Source organism: Cynoglossus semilaevis, chromosome W (genome assembly GCF_000523025.1).
Source record: "Cynoglossus semilaevis isolate Cse_v1.0 chromosome W, Cse_v1.0, whole genome shotgun sequence".
NCBI classification, from domain to species: Eukaryota; Metazoa; Chordata; class Actinopteri; order Pleuronectiformes; family Cynoglossidae; genus Cynoglossus; species Cynoglossus semilaevis.
Genome location: NC_024327.1, coordinates 10,566,052 through 10,586,724, shown reverse-complemented (window position 1 = coordinate 10,586,724; position 20,673 = coordinate 10,566,052). Strand labels below are relative to the sequence as shown.

The window sequence follows — 20,673 nt, the reverse complement described above, 5'->3', positions numbered from 1 at the left end:
CTGAACAGTTGATCCTAAGTACCTAAACTCCTGCACCTTCACCACCTCTGCTCCTTGTAGCCTCACTATTTCACTGTGCTCCCTTTCGTTTACACACATGTACTCTGTCTTGCTGCGGCTGACCTTCATACCTCTTTTTTCTAGTGCAAACCTCCACCTCTCTAGGTTCTCTTCTAGCTCCTGCCTACTTTCACTACAGATCACAATGTCATCTGCAAACAACATAGTCCATAGAAAACTGAGACAACTGCAAATACAAATTACAAATCCATACTAAGGCAGACTTTTTGCATCTAACATGTAAACAACTCACAACAGAGTGCTTTAGCAACCTATTAAAACATAAAACACAAATAAAATATAAGCCCATAAAAAATCCTTGTCCAATACCAAAACAAAAACATACAATTAAAGAGACAATTTTGAGTATAATATTTTGCAAAAACCATTCAAGTCATCCCAAACGTATACATTTTTAAAGAAATGTAATGCACACGAATCTGTAATGAACTGTGTCCATATAAGTGATATTAATTGTTCAGGACACCTAACACACATACACTAGTAAAGCTTTTCTCCCGAAATCTTTCAATTATAGCCACTGAGTTTGAAGAATTTCTTCTGTGTATAAATTGCACATGGAGGTAAAAAAAAGTCTTTGTTTATTCCAGTAATTGTAATGTTTCTGTCTCCTCGTCTATCTTGTGGTCAGTTAGTAGTGCTGTTCTTCAGATATGGCTGCAATCATTCTGTGGACACACTGGGCCTTTTGCTCCATGATCTCCTCCAACTTTTGCACGTATTCTCCAAATGTCTGTAAGAAACAACGTGAAGCGTTAGAGTGAGGACAGAAATGCAGATGGTAGAGTTTACAATGTGCAGCTGAAACATGAATTTGTACAGATGTTGTGACCATTTCAGGTTGCTTTGTGAAACAAAGCTTCCATCTTTTCAAACTGCTCCCAATGAGCCTGGATAACAAGACACCTGGAAAAAAGCTTTTATTGATAATGGGATTATTTGTTTTTCTGAAATATGACATGTTCTCTTTACATGTATGGCAACTCGGCAATCTTGAGTAAAAAGCATAACAGGAACAAAAATGAAGTAGGAAGAATCCTTACTGTGCATTATCCAGTGTTGACAAGTACATTATGGATTTAATCTGCTTGCTGTCGCTGCTTTCTTGTCCATTTGCCTTTACAGGACTGTTTTGTTTAAATGAACTGTCTGAATCAGTAGACAGGTTTGAGTCTACTGTGTGGTTCTGGTCCACACTTTCCAGTTGTGGCCTTGTGACAGACAAATCCGCTTTGTTGTGCATGTGAAGTGTCCGTTCTGTTGGTGTTTCTGTGGCATTACAGATTAGATCGTTTATGCTGGACAAGTCAGTTTCTCCTAAATCTTGAGCTGAATAGGAGAGAGTTGTTGTGGAAGCACATGTAGAACATCTAGGTGAGGAGGAAGGAACGTTTAGATCCACAACTAATGTATCTCGAAGTTTCTGACAGTTCTTAACTTCAGGCTCTGTCCAACCTTGGAACTTGGCGATCAACTTTGTTAGATTTCAGTGGTTTTTCACATTTGGTTGGGTCTGCAGCAGGAAGGTGCTAAGACACCAAAAGGCTTTCCTGAGCACACACAGTCACATAGCCCCACACATTCAAAGAAAATTTCCCCAAATTCTCTTCACACCAATTCTCTAAGAACACCTCTACTCTCTGGAAACAATGGGAGATCTTCACATAACAATGGGAGATCTCCCAATCTACCTTCTAACAGGGAACCCTGGAGCCATCCATTCCTTTTGATCTACATGACCACCTGTGGTTGACTGGACTTTATGGCTCCGTCTAACTCCCTTGTGATAACCCCCCACTCAGCAACAAAAGGTTCTTCCAACACTGCTGAATCATGGAACAAGAGTGCCACATAGTGGCGACTGCAGGCATCACATGATACAAGAACAATAATATGATTGGCCACAAGAGGCCTAGCCTCTCTTCCACTGGGCTACAAGATTTAAACACACACCCGGGAAGTCGAAAACCACTCCCCCCACACAGGTATATAAGCATAAACAACTAACGATACTTTAGAAGTTATTCTTGAGAAGACTTGAGAAGTCAGAAGTTATTCTTGACAGGATTTGCGTATTAACTACTGTTGTATGAGATTTCCTTGAATACTTCTCCAGTCGTTTATTTCGCTTTATTATTGGACCTGTTTTGCTTGACGTTTGTCAATAAAACAAATCGACCATCTACCGGCTGTTTCCACTCCTTGCCTGAAGACACCTCGCACAGCACAGCAAGAATCTTCAAGAAACTTCAAACAAAGAGATGCTGAGAGGGTCCATGGTGTAGCTGACAGAATCTAAGTTGGTCTCATCCTGAGGTGGCACCGATAAACTGGCTTTGACCCTTGGAAATTTGCCCGCTCTCTTTTGATTTAGCAGGGACCTGGTTGTGTGTGTTTTGCGTTGGCGGGTTCACAGCCTGGTGACAGTGGTCGCTCTGCAGGAGCTCGCTCACAGGGGGACTTAAAAGGAGAATGTCTTCCTCCACCCTCTGCTGTGTCATCTGTGAGAATCAATCCTCCTCTACTCTCCTCTCTTCTGTTTCCAGAATGAAAACTGTACAACATTTGCGTAGCTACACTAGCTGGCGTTTCACCTGTGACTCAGCTGTTTCCTCAGATGGCCTCTATGTCTCCCTTTCATCTATATTTTGTGCCTCCCTTCCTTCACCATGGCTGTCGCTTTTTGTCCAACTTAAAGATAATTCAGATTGCAAATTTATCCCACTGACTGGAAAAGACAGTTGTCCACTAGGGCTGTCGGCCTCATTTCTGTAAACATCCAAAATATTTTCCAAACCCACATTCATGAGATCCGAAACAGAAAGCGGGGAATCGTGTTGCTGAACAGAAGTGACAGATGGAGGAGGATACGAACAAATGGAGGCTGGATAAGAGGAAGAAAATGATGGACAGGAAGAGAGTGACAATACATTTACTGAGGATGAGATTTGGGCATAAACTGCTGCAGTTGCTGGTGGTACCATCTGAGATGTCTCTGCCGTTCTTTGTTCCTTTCATCAAACATGAAAAATTCCTTCTCTCTCAGTATTCTTGTCCACCTGTGTTTGCTGTTTTGCACAGCACATTTCCTTTTTTCTTCCTTTGTTTTCATTGTTTTGATTAGTCTCTCTTTCTTTAACAGATTCTCTTTGAGGTAAACATCTCTGTACATCCCACAGTGGAAGCTTCTGCTCGGTCATTGTCATTTTGGTCACTTCCTTTACACCTTTCATTATTTCTTCTCCTACCCTTTTTCTCACCACCTTCTTCCATCCTGCTTCTCATATCAACAGTTTCAGTTCCTCTAATTGGAGTTATATTTTCAAGTCCAACCTTTTTGGTTCATTGCACTTGTTCCCTGTCTGCTGTTCTTAGGTGTGGAGCAGAGATTTGTGTCCCTTGTGAATGACCTCCTGTTAGATGAGGCAGGAGTAAAAGGTTCTCTTTTACTTCCCAGTCTCTGTTTTTTGGATGGACTATTTCCATGCATGCCAAAGTTGCTTGAGTTGCTGCTGTTGCTCTTGTATAAGTGATGCCCTGCAGAGTTGAGCTTTTTCCCTTTTAATCTTCTTCTTAGGCCTCCTTGTCCTGTCAATTCCTTCACACTGTGAAACATATAAAAAAACATAAGGCACAATTCAGCTGTGGACACAAGCCGCAAAATAAAATGAAGCAAAGCACATTACCGAAACACTCACCGGTCAGCATATCTCAGTGTGTTTAGTGCGTGCTCTGTTGTGAAATGGCCAGGAGAAATGCTGGCAATCATGCATGTCATTGAATCACCAACAAATGAGTCTTTTAAAACCTAGAACAATAACAAAAATAAAGCAGCATGAAAACACCTGGGAATTTGTTTAAATTTGAGCTCTTACATGAAACCAGTCATTTGTGTTGTTACCTGAGTGAGTTTGCGTTGTCTGAAAGGTGTGTGTGATTGTTCTTGATCCAAGGACCGGATATATTCTGTAGGTACTACAACAGTCCTTTCAAGGACTCGAACTCCCATAATTCCACTGCTTCCGGTAAATCCACATACTTCACGATCAGTAACCTCCGCAACCTTTAAATTGGGGGGCCAGTCCCAATTTCGCTCTCAGCGGGGATCAAGTGTCTTTATTAAATTCTTGAAACCCTCCTGTTCAACCACAGAGAGGGGTTGTAGGTCCTTCACGATCATCATGGCAATACTCTTTGTGATGTCCTTGGCTCTTTGTGAATTATCTAGGTGAAATGACAAAATGATTAAGTCTGTAACTGTAATCTGAAAATAGCCTAAATAGGAATGCTACTTTTCCTTCAACAGTTAACACTAAAGAGTTATTATAGTCAGTAATATTCATATTTCAGGTTTGAGGTATAGAGCCTATCTTTATATGGGTAGCTATATTTTTGGGTTCCAATAAAACTAGGGCTGCAGCTATTCTTCAATTTAATTGACTAATTAGGAAAAAAAATGGTTTGATGCCAATTCTGTTACATCGAGAACTTGTTTAATTATTGCTGCGTACTAAAATTACCCGTAAAAAGCTGGTGCGAAGCAGACAACCAAAACTTTTGCGAAGTTTGTTTGTTTATAACCCTGACCTGGGTATTGTTGATTTTTTGGCTGAAAAGCATCTGCCAGAGTACATTGTCTCTGTGTCCGCGGGGGTGTTCTGGCTTGGGGATCCCCCCCCTCCTCCCTCAACTTCTTTGCTTGCCGCTCGTTGCTCTCTGTAGGGTGAGCTTTTTTCATATGTTTGTGTAAATTCGTGGTGTTACCACAGTAGCGGACCACTTTATTACACAAATCACACTTGGCACTGTGTTTTTCTGTTGTTGTAAAAAAAGTCCACACCGCGCTCCGCTTCTTGTTTGGCTCTGCCATTGCTTTAGGTTCCGGCTGCTCTCACTCTCCCGTCGCCCTCTCTTCCTGGCAGGCAGGATGCAGCAGGCCAGTGGCCAGGTAGGGGGAGGGGCTAAAAGTGTGCCTGAGTCACTCACTCAGGCAGAGACTCAGAGAGTAGCAGGGGGCGCTGGGCGAGAGAGAGAGGGGGCTGCGCTATTTGCGCAGAGAATCGGTGCTTTGAGGAAATTGGTGGAGGAGCGAAGTATCGATCCCAGGACAACAGTATCGATCCGATCCAGGTACTTGCTTAGTATCGATAATATCGATATTTGGATCGATCCGCCCACCCCTACTGTTCAGGACTTTCGCTCCGTAGGACCCTGATGATAAGAGAAACCTGCTCGTCTCAGAAGACTAAGAACCAACGCGCTTTTGTAGACACCATTGCCCACGGTGATAAATGCACTAGTAGCGTCTTTTTCTTAACTGAGTTAACCGGTAATTAAGTTACACAAGTAACGTAGCGCTGCGACCAAAGCAGTTATTGAAAAGTTTAGAAGCGACAGGATTCCTTCTAACGGTATTCGTGTGAACCGGCACATCGACAGTCAGAGACTTTTCCTCCCGAAACGGACTTTCGGAACCAAGAGGACTCTCTGGACACAGTGGAACCAGACGGACGTCCCCAGCTCTGGCAAGGACCCAAGAAGTGCGGACTTTCCACTACCCTCTCAATACGAGCAGACGTTCACTACAGTAAGGCTGGCATTTGGGCACGTTAGTTAACCTGTAGTATTGTTAAGTGCTATTTAAACTGAGGAACAGTTTAAGTACGCATATTGAATTTTGTTGTCTGAAATCTGTGCTGCTTTTATAGCTAGGCTGTTGCATGCACTTCTTTTCTAACCTCCTGACTCGGTGTTATACTCTTGTACACCGTCAGTATTTCAGTGTTAACTTGGAACGTTATCAGTATTGGGATCAGGAAAACTCCGACAAAGTCCTTTGTCTGGAGTAGACCACGCGGTACGCCTCCCTTCCCCCATATACTTTGATAACATCACAAGCACTGTTTCATTGTACCTGAGCGCATCTTGGTGCGCGTACACAACACCCATTCACACCTCCGTGAGCGCATACACGGCTCACGTGTTTCCTGTTGCCGTTCCTTCTACCTCGCAGTTCTTCTTCCACTGCGCAGTCGCGTATGTGAACACGCCTCAAGGGCTCAGTCGCTTGCTTGGTAGCTGAGAGGCAACATCTCTCTCTCTCTTTCTCTCTCGTACACGACCGCTCGTGTACACACGCACATAAGTACACACACACCCCTACACACACGCCTTGTTTTGTTATAATGATCATTGTTTATGAGTTCAATCACCGTCATTAACTTGACAGTGTTGTATAAATAAATTTGATTATTTTTGTAAACTGTATTTGTCTGTGTTGTTACTTTATTCATTGAAGCCACCCAATTTGCCAAGAACTCTCAAAATCCTTCAGATATTTAATTGTTATTGGATACTATTGATTTTAGTATATTTGTAATACTTAAAGTAATACATTATTGCTATATTAGTAGGTTAAAATAATAATTAAAGATAACTTTAATGAGACTGGTTGTGTTATTAATTTGAGACTGGTTGATAACACCGAGTGCTCCTAAGCAGCACTCGACCCATTGCACCTACAATTCTTTGAGCTTTAAACAAATAAAAGGTAAATACAATGACCTTTGTTTCTGTATTTGAGCTCTTTGTGTGTGTTAACATATCACTTACTTAGCTTACTGCTAAGAGACTTTGGTTGATCTCAGCTCCTTCTATGCGACTGTGTCTGTTTGTTTTTTTGGTGTCTGATGCCCTTTCACTTCCTGCCAGGTCTATAAACCACATACTGCAGGCAAGAAAGACAGATACACGTGTCTCATGTTGTCATTAAACACCATGTGAAATAGTTTTTTAATAATAAACATATGTGACCATATCAAGTGATGGACATACCTGCCAACTGTCTGCTGGTTTGGAGAACGAGAAGAAAGCGGATTTGCTCCACTTGTTCCCTGTGTGTGCTCCTAGCTGCCGTGAGAAATCACCTTTTCAAGATGAAGGAGGTGACAGTAGGACAGAGAGACCAGAGACAGATACAGAGGGAAGTGATCAGGGTATGTAGTCATCAATACACCATACTAAAACTGTATATGTGCAATAACTGTATAACTAGCATTACCTTGTGTAATAGCAAAAATGTCCATTCTCATGTGGAATGTCACTCACCTGTTTATTTAAGTATAATGGTAAAAATCGTAACATGTCAAATTGTTTGACTGTCATTATGTACAGTCTTTGTTTCTCTGTATTATTATCTTCTATAATTAATTGATTTATTATCTCAATTGCAATATCTCAAAGTAACTATACCTGTAAACTGGAAAACTACAAAATTGCAAGCTGATATCTTATTTGTAAAGCACTATGCTAGACTTCACTCTTTATACCGCATATTGTACTTTGCTGCTGTCAACACTGTCAATTTCTCCACTGTGGGTCCAATAAAGGAAATCTTAATCTTAATCCTAAAAACATGATAAAGCATTTGCATTGAATCCTGGCCTATTTTTGTTTACAGTAATAATATGTAAATAGTAAATATGTTCTTGATGTTTAAGTGTAAATAAGAGCATCGGCGCTACATTTGTAATCACTACAAAAGGAATAAAAGCAAAAATGAAATGAACCAACACCAAGAATATTTTCATGTTAACTATTAATTATAAAAAAAAGATACAGTGATGTAGAATATCAATACACTATTGTGAAATAATACATTAAGATATTTCAGTGTATCAATATTTTCTTACACCCCAATCCACCCCCATGACAACACAAACCACTATCACTAAAATTTTTTTTGCAGCAGTAGAACTCTGTGGTAGCCCGTAATTGTAACGAGCCACTGTCTTTGCTTTATAAATAAGTGGATGCTTAGTCATGTCAGTGGTCAGTACAACGCTGTGAGCAGCATCCAGACACCTTTTAACTTTAGAACAACACTCTTCATACAATGAAGGTATTTTTTCTCCCATGAAAAATTTCCTACTTGGCATCCTGTAGCGGGGATCAAGTGTCTTTATTAAATTCTTGAAACCCTCCTGTTCAACCACAGAGAGGGGTTGTAGGTCCTTCACGATCATCATGGCAATACTCTTTGTGATGTCCTTGGCTCTTTGTGAATTATCTAGGTGAAATGACAAAATGATTAAGTCTGTAACTGTAATCTGAAAATAGCCTAAATAGGAATGCTACTTTTCCTTCAACAGTTAACACTAAAGAGTTATTATAGTCAGTAATATTCATATTTCAGGTTTGAGGTATAGAGCCTATCTTTATATGGGTAGCTATATTTTTGGGTTCCAATAAAACTAGGGCTGCAGCTATTCTTCAATTTAATTGACTAATTAGGAAAAAAAATGGTTTGATGCCAATTCTGTTACATCGAGAACTTGTTTAATTATTGCTGCGTACTAAAATTACCCGTAAAAAGCTGGTGCGAAGCAGACAACCAAAACTTTTGCGAAGTTTGTTTGTTTATAACCCTGACCTGGGTATTGTTGATTTTTTGGCTGAAAAGCATCTGCCAGAGTACATTGTCTCTGTGTCCGCGGGGGTGTTCTGGCTTGGGGATCCCCCCCCTCCTCCCTCAACTTCTTTGCTTGCCGCTCGTTGCTCTCTGTAGGGTGAGCTTTTTTCATATGTTTGTGTAAATTCGTGGTGTTACCACAGTAGCGGACCACTTTATTACACAAATCACACTTGGCACTGTGTTTTTCTGTTGTTGTAAAAAAAGTCCACACCGCGCTCCGCTTCTTGTTTGGCTCTGCCATTGCTTTAGGTTCCGGCTGCTCTCACTCTCCCGTCGCCCTCTCTTCCTGGCAGGCAGGATGCAGCAGGCCAGTGGCCAGGTAGGGGGAGGGGCTAAAAGTGTGCCTGAGTCACTCACTCAGGCAGAGACTCAGAGAGTAGCAGGGGGCGCTGGGCGAGAGAGAGAGGGGGCTGCGCTATTTGCGCAGAGAATCGGTGCTTTGAGGAAATTGGTGGAGGAGCGAAGTATCGATCCCAGGACAACAGTATCGATCCGATCCAGGTACTTGCTTAGTATCGATAATATCGATATTTGGATCGATCCGCCCACCCCTACTGTTCAGGACTTTCGCTCCGTAGGACCCTGATGATAAGAGAAACCTGCTCGTCTCAGAAGACTAAGAACCAACGCGCTTTTGTAGACACCATTGCCCACGGTGATAAATGCACTAGTAGCGTCTTTTTCTTAACTGAGTTAACCGGTAATTAAGTTACACAAGTAACGTAGCGCTGCGACCAAAGCAGTTATTGAAAAGTTTAGAAGCGACAGGATTCCTTCTAACGGTATTCGTGTGAACCGGCACATCGACAGTCAGAGACTTTTCCTCCCGAAACGGACTTTCGGAACCAAGAGGACTCTCTGGACACAGTGGAACCAGACGGACGTCCCCAGCTCTGGCAAGGACCCAAGAAGTGCGGACTTTCCACTACCCTCTCAATACGAGCAGACGTTCACTACAGTAAGGCTGGCATTTGGGCACGTTAGTTAACCTGTAGTATTGTTAAGTGCTATTTAAACTGAGGAACAGTTTAAGTACGCATATTGAATTTTGTTGTCTGAAATCTGTGCTGCTTTTATAGCTAGGCTGTTGCATGCACTTCTTTTCTAACCTCCTGACTCGGTGTTATACTCTTGTACACCGTCAGTATTTCAGTGTTAACTTGGAACGTTATCAGTATTGGGATCAGGAAAACTCCGACAAAGTCCTTTGTCTGGAGTAGACCACGCGGTACGCCTCCCTTCCCCCATATACTTTGATAACATCACAAGCACTGTTTCATTGTACCTGAGCGCATCTTGGTGCGCGTACACAACACCCATTCACACCTCCGTGAGCGCATACACGGCTCACGTGTTTCCTGTTGCCGTTCCTTCTACCTCGCAGTTCTTCTTCCACTGCGCAGTCGCGTATGTGAACACGCCTCAAGGGCTCAGTCGCTTGCTTGGTAGCTGAGAGGCAACATCTCTCTCTCTCTTTCTCTCTCGTACACGACCGCTCGTGTACACACGCACATAAGTACACACACACCCCTACACACACGCCTTGTTTTGTTATAATGATCATTGTTTATGAGTTCAATCACCGTCATTAACTTGACAGTGTTGTATAAATAAATTTGATTATTTTTGTAAACTGTGTTTGTCTGTGTTGTTACTTTATTCATTGAAGCCACCCAATTTGCCAAGAACTCTCAAAATCCTTCAGATATTTAATTGTTATTGGATACTATTGATTTTAGTATATTTGTAATACTTAAAGTAATACATTATTGCTATATTAGTAGGTTAAAATAATAATTAAAGATAACTTTAATGAGACTGGTTGTGTTATTAATTTGAGACTGGTTGATAACACCGAGTGCTCCTAAGCAGCACTCGACCCATTGCACCTACAATTCTTTGAGCTTTAAACAAATAAAAGGTAAATACAATGACCTTTGTTTCTGTATTTGAGCTCTTTGTGTGTGTTAACATATCACTTACTTAGCTTACTGCTAAGAGACTTTGGTTGATCTCAGCTCCTTCTATGCGACTGTGTCTGTTTGTTTTTTTGGTGTCTGATGCCCTTTCACTTCCTGCCAGGTCTATAAACCACATACTGCAGGCAAGAAAGACAGATACACGTGTCTCATGTTGTCATTAAACACCATGTGAAATAGTTTTTTAATAATAAACATATGTGACCATATCAAGTGATGGACATACCTGCCAACTGTCTGCTGGTTTGGAGAACGAGAAGAAAGCGGATTTGCTCCACTTGTTCCCTGTGTGTGCTCCTAGCTGCCGTGAGAAATCACCTTTTCAAGATGAAGGAGGTGACAGTAGGACAGAGAGACCAGAGACAGATACAGAGGGAAGTGATCAGGGTATGTAGTCATCAATACACCATACTAAAACTGTATATGTGCAATAACTGTATAACTAGCATTACCTTGTGTAATAGCAAAAATGTCCATTCTCATGTGGAATGTCACTCACCTGTTTATTTAAGTATAATGGTAAAAATCGTAACATGTCAAATTGTTTGACTGTCATTATGTACAGTCTTTGTTTCTCTGTATTATTATCTTCTATAATTAATTGATTTATTATCTCAATTGCAATATCTCAAAGTAACTATACCTGTAAACTGGAAAACTACAAAATTGCAAGCTGATATCTTATTTGTAAAGCACTATGCTAGACTTCACTCTTTATACCGCATATTGTACTTTGCTGCTGTCAACACTGTCAATTTCTCCACTGTGGGTCCAATAAAGGAAATCTTAATCTTAATCCTAAAAACATGATAAAGCATTTGCATTGAATCCTGGCCTATTTTTGTTTACAGTAATAATATGTAAATAGTAAATATGTTCTTGATGTTTAAGTGTAAATAAGAGCATCGGCGCTACATTTGTAATCACTACAAAAGGAATAAAAGCAAAAATGAAATGAACCAACACCAAGAATATTTTCATGTTAACTATTAATTATAAAAAAAAGATACAGTGATGTAGAATATCAATACACTATTGTGAAATAATACATTAAGATATTTCAGTGTATCAATATTTTCTTACACCCCAATCCACCCCCATGACAACACAAACCACTATCACTAAAATTTTTTTTGCAGCAGTAGAACTCTGTGGTAGCCCGTAATTGTAACGAGCCACTGTCTTTGCTTTATAAATAAGTGGATGCTTAGTCATGTCAGTGGTCAGTACAACGCTGTGAGCAGCATCCAGACACCTTTTAACTTTAGAACAACACTCTTCATACAATGAAGGTATTTTTTCTCCCATGAAAAATTTCCTACTTGGCATCCTGTAGCGGGGATCAAGTGTCTTTATTAAATTCTTGAAACCCTCCTGTTCAACCACAGAGAGGGGTTGTAGGTCCTTCACGATCATCATGGCAATACTCTTTGTGATGTCCTTGGCTCTTTGTGAATTATCTAGGTGAAATGACAAAATGATTAAGTCTGTAACTGTAATCTGAAAATAGCCTAAATAGGAATGCTACTTTTCCTTCAACAGTTAACACTAAAGAGTTATTATAGTCAGTAATATTCATATTTCAGGTTTGAGGTATAGAGCCTATCTTTATATGGGTAGCTATATTTTTGGGTTCCAATAAAACTAGGGCTGCAGCTATTCTTCAATTTAATTGACTAATTAGGAAAAAAAATGGTTTGATGCCAATTCTGTTACATCGAGAACTTGTTTAATTATTGCTGCGTACTAAAATTACCCGTAAAAAGCTGGTGCGAAGCAGACAACCAAAACTTTTGCGAAGTTTGTTTGTTTATAACCCTGACCTGGGTATTGTTGATTTTTTGGCTGAAAAGCATCTGCCAGAGTACATTGTCTCTGTGTCCGCGGGGGTGTTCTGGCTTGGGGATCCCCCCCCTCCTCCCTCAACTTCTTTGCTTGCAGCTCGTTGCTCTCTGTAGGGTGAGCTTTTTTCATATGTTTGTGTAAATTCGTGGTGTTACCACAGTAGCGGACCACTTTATTACACAAATCACACTTGGCACTGTGTTTTTCTGTTGTTGTAAAAAAAGTCCACACCGCGCTCCGCTTCTTGTTTGGCTCTGCCATTGCTTTAGGTTCCGGCTGCTCTCACTCTCCCGTCGCCCTCTCTTCCTGGCAGGCAGGATGCAGCAGGCCAGTGGCCAGGTAGGGGGAGGGGCTAAAAGTGTGCCTGAGTCACTCACTCAGGCAGAGACTCAGAGAGTAGCAGGGGGCGCTGGGCGAGAGAGAGAGGGGGCTGCGCTATTTGCGCAGAGAATCGGTGCTTTGAGGAAATTGGTGGAGGAGCGAAGTATCGATCCCAGGACAACAGTATCGATCCGATCCAGGTACTTGCTTAGTATCGATAATATCGATATTTGGATCGATCCGCCCACCCCTACTGTTCAGGACTTTCGCTCCGTAGGACCCTGATGATAAGAGAAACCTGCTCGTCTCAGAAGACTAAGAACCAACGCGCTTTTGTAGACACCATTGCCCACGGTGATAAATGCACTAGTAGCGTCTTTTTCTTAACTGAGTTAACCGGTAATTAAGTTACACAAGTAACGTAGCGCTGCGACCAAAGCAGTTATTGAAAAGTTAGAAGCGACAGGATTCCTTCTAACGGTATTCGTGTGAACCGGCACATCGACAGTCAGAGACTTTTCCTCCTGAAACGGACTTTCGGAACCAAGAGGACTCTCTGGACACAGTGGAACCAGACGGACGTCCCCAGCTCTGGCAAGGACCCAAGAAGTGCGGACTTTCCACTACCCTCTCAATACGAGCAGACGTTCACTACAGTAAGGCTGGCATTTGGGCACGTTAGTTAACCTGTAGTATTGTTAAGTGCTATTTAAACTGAGGAACAGTTTAAGTACGCATATTGAATTTTGTTGTCTGAAATCTGTGCTGCTTTTATAGCTAGGCTGTTGCATGCACTTCTTTTCTAACCTCCTGACTCGGTGTTATACTCTTGTACACCGTCAGTATTTCAGTGTTAACTTGGAACGTTATCAGTATTGGGATCAGGAAAACTCCGACAAAGTCCTTTGTCTGGAGTAGACCACGCGGTACGCCTCCCTTCCCCCATATACTTTGATAACATCACAAGCACTGTTTCATTGTACCTGAGCGCATCTTGGTGCGCGTACACAACACCCATTCACACCTCCGTGAGCGCATACACGCCTCACGTGTTTCCTGTTGCCGTTCCTTCTACCTCGCAGTTCTTCTTCCACTGCGCAGTCGCGTATGTGAACACGCCTCAAGGGCTCAGTCGCTTGCTTGGTAGCTGAGAGGCAACATCTCTCTCTCTCTTTCTCTCTCGTACACGACCGCTCGTGTACACACGCACATAAGTACACACACACCCCTACACACACGCCTTGTTTTGTTATAATGATCATTGTTTATGAGTTCAATCACCGTCATTAACTTGACAGTGTTGTATAAATAAATTTGATTATTTTTGTAAACTGTATTTGTCTGTGTTGTTACTTTATTCATTGAAGCCACCCAATTTGCCAAGAACTCTCAAAATCCTTCAGATATTTAATTGTTATTGGATACTATTGATTTTAGTATATTTGTAATACTTAAAGTAATACATTATTGCTATATTAGTAGGTTAAAATAATAATTAAAGATAACTTTAATGAGACTGGTTGTGTTATTAATTTGAGACTGGTTGATAACACCGAGTGCTCCTAAGCAGCACTCGACCCATTGCACCTACAATTCTTTGAGCTTTAAACAAATAAAAGGTAAATACAATGACCTTTGTTTCTGTATTTGAGCTCTTTGTGTGTGTTAACATATCACTTACTTAGCTTACTGCTAAGAGACTTTGGTTGATCTCAGCTCCTTCTATGCGACTGTGTCTGTTTGTTTTTTTGGTGTCTGATGCCCTTTCACTTCCTGCCAGGTCTATAAACCACATACTGCAGGCAAGAAAGACAGATACACGTGTCTCATGTTGTCATTAAACACCATGTGAAATAGTTTTTTAATAATAAACATATGTGACCATATCAAGTGATGGACATACCTGCCAACTGTCTGCTGGTTTGGAGAACGAGAAGAAAGCGGATTTGCTCCACTTGTTCCCTGTGTGTGCTCCTAGCTGCCGTGAGAAATCACCTTTTCAAGATGAAGGAGGTGACAGTAGGACAGAGAGACCAGAGACAGATACAGAGGGAAGTGATCAGGGTATGTAGTCATCAATACACCATACTAAAACTGTATATGTGCAATAACTGTATAACTAGCATTACCTTGTGTAATAGCAAAAATGTCCATTCTCATGTGGAATGTCACTCACCTGTTTATTTAAGTATAATGGTAAAAATCGTAACATGTCAAATTGTTTGACTGTCATTATGTACAGTCTTTGTTTCTCTGTATTATTATCTTCTATAATTAATTGATTTATTATCTCAATTGCAATATCTCAAAGTAACTATACCTGTAAACTGGAAAACTACAAAATTGCAAGCTGATATCTTATTTGTAAAGCACTATGCTAGACTTCACTCTTTATACCGCATATTGTACTTTGCTGCTGTCAACACTGTCAATTTCTCCACTGTGGGTCCAATAAAGGAAATCTTAATCTTAATCCTAAAAACATGATAAAGCATTTGCATTGAATCCTGGCCTATTTTTGTTTACAGTAATAATATGTAAATAGTAAATATGTTCTTGATGTTTAAGTGTAAATAAGAGCATCGGCGCTACATTTGTAATCACTACAAAAGGAATAAAAGCAAAAATGAAATGAACCAACACCAAGAATATTTTCATGTTAACTATTAATTATAAAAAAAAGATACAGTGATGTAGAATATCAATACACTATTGTGAAATAATACATTAAGATATTTCAGTGTATCAATATTTTCTTACACCCCAATCCACCCCCATGACAACACAAACCACTATCACTAAAATTTTTTTTGCAGCAGTAGAACTCTGTGGTAGCCCGTAATTGTAACGAGCCACTGTCTTTGCTTTATAAATAAGTGGATGCTTAGTCATGTCAGTGGTCAGTACAACGCTGTGAGCAGCATCCAGACACCTTTTAACTTTAGAACAACACTCTTCATACAATGAAGGTATTTTTTCTCCCATGAAAAATTTCCTACTTGGCATCCTGTAGCGGGGATCAAGTGTCTTTATTAAATTCTTGAAACCCTCCTGTTCAACCACAGAGAGGGGTTGTAGGTCCTTCACGATCATCATGGCAATACTCTTTGTGATGTCCTTGGCTCTTTGTGAATTATCTAGGTGAAATGACAAAATGATTAAGTCTGTAACTGTAATCTGAAAATAGCCTAAATAGGAATGCTACTTTTCCTTCAACAGTTAACACTAAAGAGTTATTATAGTCAGTAATATTCATATTTCAGGTTTGAGGTATAGAGCCTATCTTTATATGGGTAGCTATATTTTTGGGTTCCAATAAAACTAGGGCTGCAGCTATTCTTCAATTTAATTGACTAATTAGGAAAAAAAATGGTTTGATGCCAATTCTGTTACATCGAGAACTTGTTTAATTATTGCTGCGTACTAAAATTACCCGTAAAAAGCTGGTTGTTTGATGCCAATTCTGTTACAATAATAAACATATGTGACCATATCAAGTGATGGACATACCTGCCAACTGTCTGCTGGTTTGGAGAACGAGAAGAAAGCGGATTTGCTCCACTTGTTCCCTGTGTGTGCTCCTAGCTGCCGTGAGAAATCACCTTTTCAAGATGAAGGAGGTGACAGTAGGACAGAGAGACCAGAGACAGATACAGAGGGAAGTGATCAGGGTATGTAGTCATCAATACACCATACTAAAACTGTATATGTGCAATAACTGTATAACTAGCATTACCTTGTGTAATAGCAAAAATGTCCATTCTCATGTGGAATGTCACTCACCTGTTTATTTAAGTATAATGGTAAAAATCGTAACATGTCAAATTGTTTGACTGTCATTATGTACAGTCTTTGTTTCTCTGTATTATTATCTTCTATAATTAATTGATTTATTATCTCAATTGCAATATCTCAAAGTAACTATACCTGTAAACTGGAAAACTACAAAATTGCAAGCTGATATCTTATTTGTAAAGCACTATGCTAGACTTCACTCTTTATACCGCATATTGTACTTTGCTGCTGTCAACACTGTCAATTTCTCCACTGTGGGTCCAATAAAGGAAATCTTAATCTTAATCCTAAAAACATGATAAAGCATTTGCATTGAATCCTGGCCTATTTTTGTTTACAGTAATAATATGTAAATAGTAAATATGTTCTTGATGTTTAAGTGTAAATAAGAGCATCGGCGCTACATTTGTAATCACTACAAAAGGAATAAAAGCAAAAATGAAATGAACCAACACCAAGAATATTTTCATGTTAACTATTAATTATAAAAAAAAGATACAGTGATGTAGAATATCAATACACTATTGTGAAATAATACATTAAGATATTTCAGTGTATCAATATTTTCTTACACCCCAATCCACCCCCATGACAACACAAACCACTATCACTAAAATTTTTTTTGCAGCAGTAGAACTCTGTGGTAGCCCGTAATTGTAACGAGCCACTGTCTTTGCTTTATAAATAAGTGGATGCTTAGTCATGTCAGTGGTCAGTACAACGCTGTGAGCAGCATCCAGACACCTTTTAACTTTAGAACAACACTCTTCATACAATGAAGGTATTTTTTCTCCCATGAAAAATTTCCTACTTGGCATCCTGTAGCGGGGATCAAGTGTCTTTATTAAATTCTTGAAACCCTCCTGTTCAACCACAGAGAGGGGTTGTAGGTCCTTCACGATCATCATGGCAATACTCTTTGTGATGTCCTTGGCTCTTTGTGAATTATCTAGGTGAAATGACAAAATGATTAAGTCTGTAACTGTAATCTGAAAATAGCCTAAATAGGAATGCTACTTTTCCTTCAACAGTTAACACTAAAGAGTTATTATAGTCAGTAATATTCATATTTCAGGTTTGAGGTATAGAGCCTATCTTTATATGGGTAGCTATATTTTTGGGTTCCAATAAAACTAGGGCTGCAGCTATTCTTCAATTTAATTGACTAATTAGGAAAAAAAATGGTTTGATGCCAATTCTGTTACATCGAGAACTTGTTTAATTATTGCTGCGTACTAAAATTACCCGTAAAAAGCTGGTGCGAAGCAGACAACCAAAACTTTTGCGAAGTTTGTTTGTTTATAACCCTGACCTGGGTATTGTTGATTTTTTGGCTGAAAAGCATCTGCCAGAGTACATTGTCTCTGTGTCCGCGGGGGTGTTCTGGCTTGGGGATCCCCCCCCTCCTCCCTCAACTTCTTTGCTTGCCGCTCGTTGCTCTCTGTAGGGTGAGCTTTTTTCATATGTTTGTGTAAATTCGTGGTGTTACCACAGTAGCGGACCACTTTATTACACAAATCACACTTGGCACTGTGTTTTTCTGTTGTTGTAAAAAAAGTCCACACCGCGCTCCGCTTCTTGTTTGGCTCTGCCATTGCTTTAGGTTCCGGCTGCTCTCACTCTCCCGTCGCCCTCTCTTCCTGGCAGGCAGGATGCAGCAGGCCAGTGGCCAGGTAGGGGGAGGGGCTAAAAGTGTGCCTGAGTCACTCACTCAGGCAGAGACTCAGAGAGTAGCAGGGGGCGCTGGGCGAGAGAGAGAGGGGGCTGCGCTATTTGCGCAGAGAATCGGTGCTTTGAGGAAATTGGTGGAGGAGCGAAGTATCGATCCCAGGACAACAGTATCGATCCGATCCAGGTACTTGCTTAGTATCGATAATATCGATATTTGGATCGATCCGCCCACCCCTACTGTTCAGGACTTTCGCTCCGTAGGACCCTGATGATAAGAGAAACCTGCTCGTCTCAGAAGACTAAGAACCAACGCGCTTTTGTAGACACCATTGCCCACGGTGATAAATGCACTAGTAGCGTCTTTTTCTTAACTGAGTTAACCGGTAATTAAGTTACACAAGTAACGTAGCGCTGCGACCAAAGCAGTTATTGAAAAGTTTAGAAGCGACAGGATTCCTTCTAACGGTATTCGTGTGAACCGGCACATCGACAGTCAGAGACTTTTCCTCCCGAAACGGACTTTCGGAACCAAGAGGACTCTCTGGACACAGTGGAACCAGACGGACGTCCCCAGCTCTGGCAAGGACCCAAGAAGTGCGGACTTTCCACTACCCTCTCAATACGAGCAGACGTTCACTACAGTAAGGCTGGCATTTGGGCACGTTAGTTAACCTGTAGTATTGTTAAGTGCTATTTAAACTGAGGAACAGTTTAAGTACGCATATTGAATTTTGTTGTCTGAAATCTGTGCTGCTTTTATAGCTAGGCTGTTGCATGCACTTCTTTTCTAACCTCCTGACTCGGTGTTATACTCTTGTACACCGTCAGTATTTCAGTGTTAACTTGGAACGTTATCAGTATTGGGATCAGGAAAACTCCGACAAAGTCCTTTGTCTGGAGTAGACCACGCGGTACGCCTCCCTTCCCCCATATACTTTGATAACATCACAAGCACTGTTTCATTGTACCTGAGCGCATCTTGGTGCGCGTACACAACACCCATTCACACCTCCGTGAGCGCATACACGGCTCACGTGTTTCCTGTTGCCGTTCCTTCTACCTCGCAGTTCTTCTTCCACTGCGCAGTCGCGTATGTGAACACGCCTCAAGGGCTCAGTCGCTTGCTTGGTAGCTGAGAGGCAACATCTCTCTCTCTCTTTCTCTCTCGTACACGACCGCTCGTGTACACACGCACATAAGTACACACACACCCCTACACACACGCCTTGTTTTGTTATAATGATCATTGTTTATGAGTTCAATCACCGTCATTAACTTGACAGTGTTGTATAAATAAATTTGATTATTTTTGTAAACTGTATTTGTCTGTGTTGTTACTTTATTCATTGAAGCCACCCAATTTGCCAAGAACTCTCAAAATCCTTCAGATATTTAATTGTTATTGGATACTATTGATTTTAGTATATTTGTAATACTTAAAGTAATACATTATTGCTATATTAGTAGGTTAAAATAATAATTAAAGATAACTTTAATGAGACTGGTTGTGTTATTAATTTGAGACTGGTTGATAACACCGAGTGCTCCTAAGCAGCACTCGACCCATTGCACCTACAATTCTTTGAGCTTTAAACAAATAAAAGGTAAATACAATGACCTTTGTTTCTGTATTTGAGCTCTTTGTGTGTGTTAACATATCACTTACTTAGCTTACTGCTAAGAGACTTTGGTTGATCTCAGCTCCTTCTATGCGACTGTGTCTGTTTGTTTTTTTGGTGTCTGATGCCCTTTCACTTCCTGCCAGGTCTATAAACCACATACTGCAGGCAAGAAAGACAGATACACGTGTCTCATGTTGTCATTAAACACCATGTGAAATAGTTTTTTAATAATAAACATATGTGACCATATCAAGTGATGGACATACCTGCCAACTGTCTGCTGGTTTGGAGAACGAGAAGAAAGCGGATTTGCTCCACTTGTTCCCTGTGTGTGCTCCTAGCTGCCGTGAGAAATCACCTTTTCAAGATGAAGGAGGTGACAGGAGGACAGAGAGACCAGAGACAGATACAGAGGGAAGTGATCAGGGTATGTAGTCATCAATACACCATACTAAAACTGTATATGTGCAATAACTGTATAACTAGCATTACCTTGTGTAATAGCAAAAATGTCCATTCTCATGTGGAATGTCACTCACCTGTTTATTTAAGTATAATGGTAAAAATCGTAACATGTCAAATTGTTTGACTGTAACGTAGCGCTGCGACCAAAGCAGTTATTGAAAAGTTTAGAAGCGACAGGATTCCTTCTAACGGTATTCGTGTGAACCGGCACATCGACAGTCAGAGACTTTTCCTCCCGAAACGGACTTTCGGAACCAAGAGGACTCTCTGGACACAGTGGAACCAGACGGACGTCCCCAGCTCTGGCAAGGACCCAAGAAGTGCGGACTTTCCACTACCCTCTCAATACGAGCAGACGTTCACTACAGTAAGGCTGGCATTTGGGCACGTTAGTTAACCTGTAGTATTGTTAAGTGCTATT

At 40.8% G+C, this 20,673-nt stretch overlaps 1 long non-coding RNA gene across 6 annotated transcripts; it reads right to left on the bottom strand.

Annotated features, from left to right (window-relative positions):
• Positions 1-4,179: 4,179 nt before the first annotated feature.
• LOC112486384 (uncharacterized) lies at positions 4,180-20,360 on the bottom strand. 6 transcript variants are annotated; one of them, XR_003048806.1, is made up of 11 exons: positions 20,054-20,170; positions 19,832-19,946; positions 17,306-17,443; positions 16,210-16,301; positions 14,381-14,495; positions 11,856-11,993; positions 10,760-10,851; positions 10,538-10,652; positions 8,012-8,149; positions 6,916-7,007; positions 6,560-6,808 (listed from the first exon to the last, which is right to left on the bottom strand). It is a non-coding gene; the product is annotated as an uncharacterized LOC112486384 (long non-coding RNA). The 6 variants fall into 6 exon arrangements; XR_003048804.1 differs by having other exon boundaries at positions 19,832-20,360; XR_003048807.1 differs by lacking the exons at positions 16,210-16,301; positions 17,306-17,443; positions 19,832-19,946; positions 20,054-20,170 and adding exons at positions 14,603-14,694; positions 15,699-16,132.
• Positions 20,361-20,673: the final 313 nt, after the last annotated feature.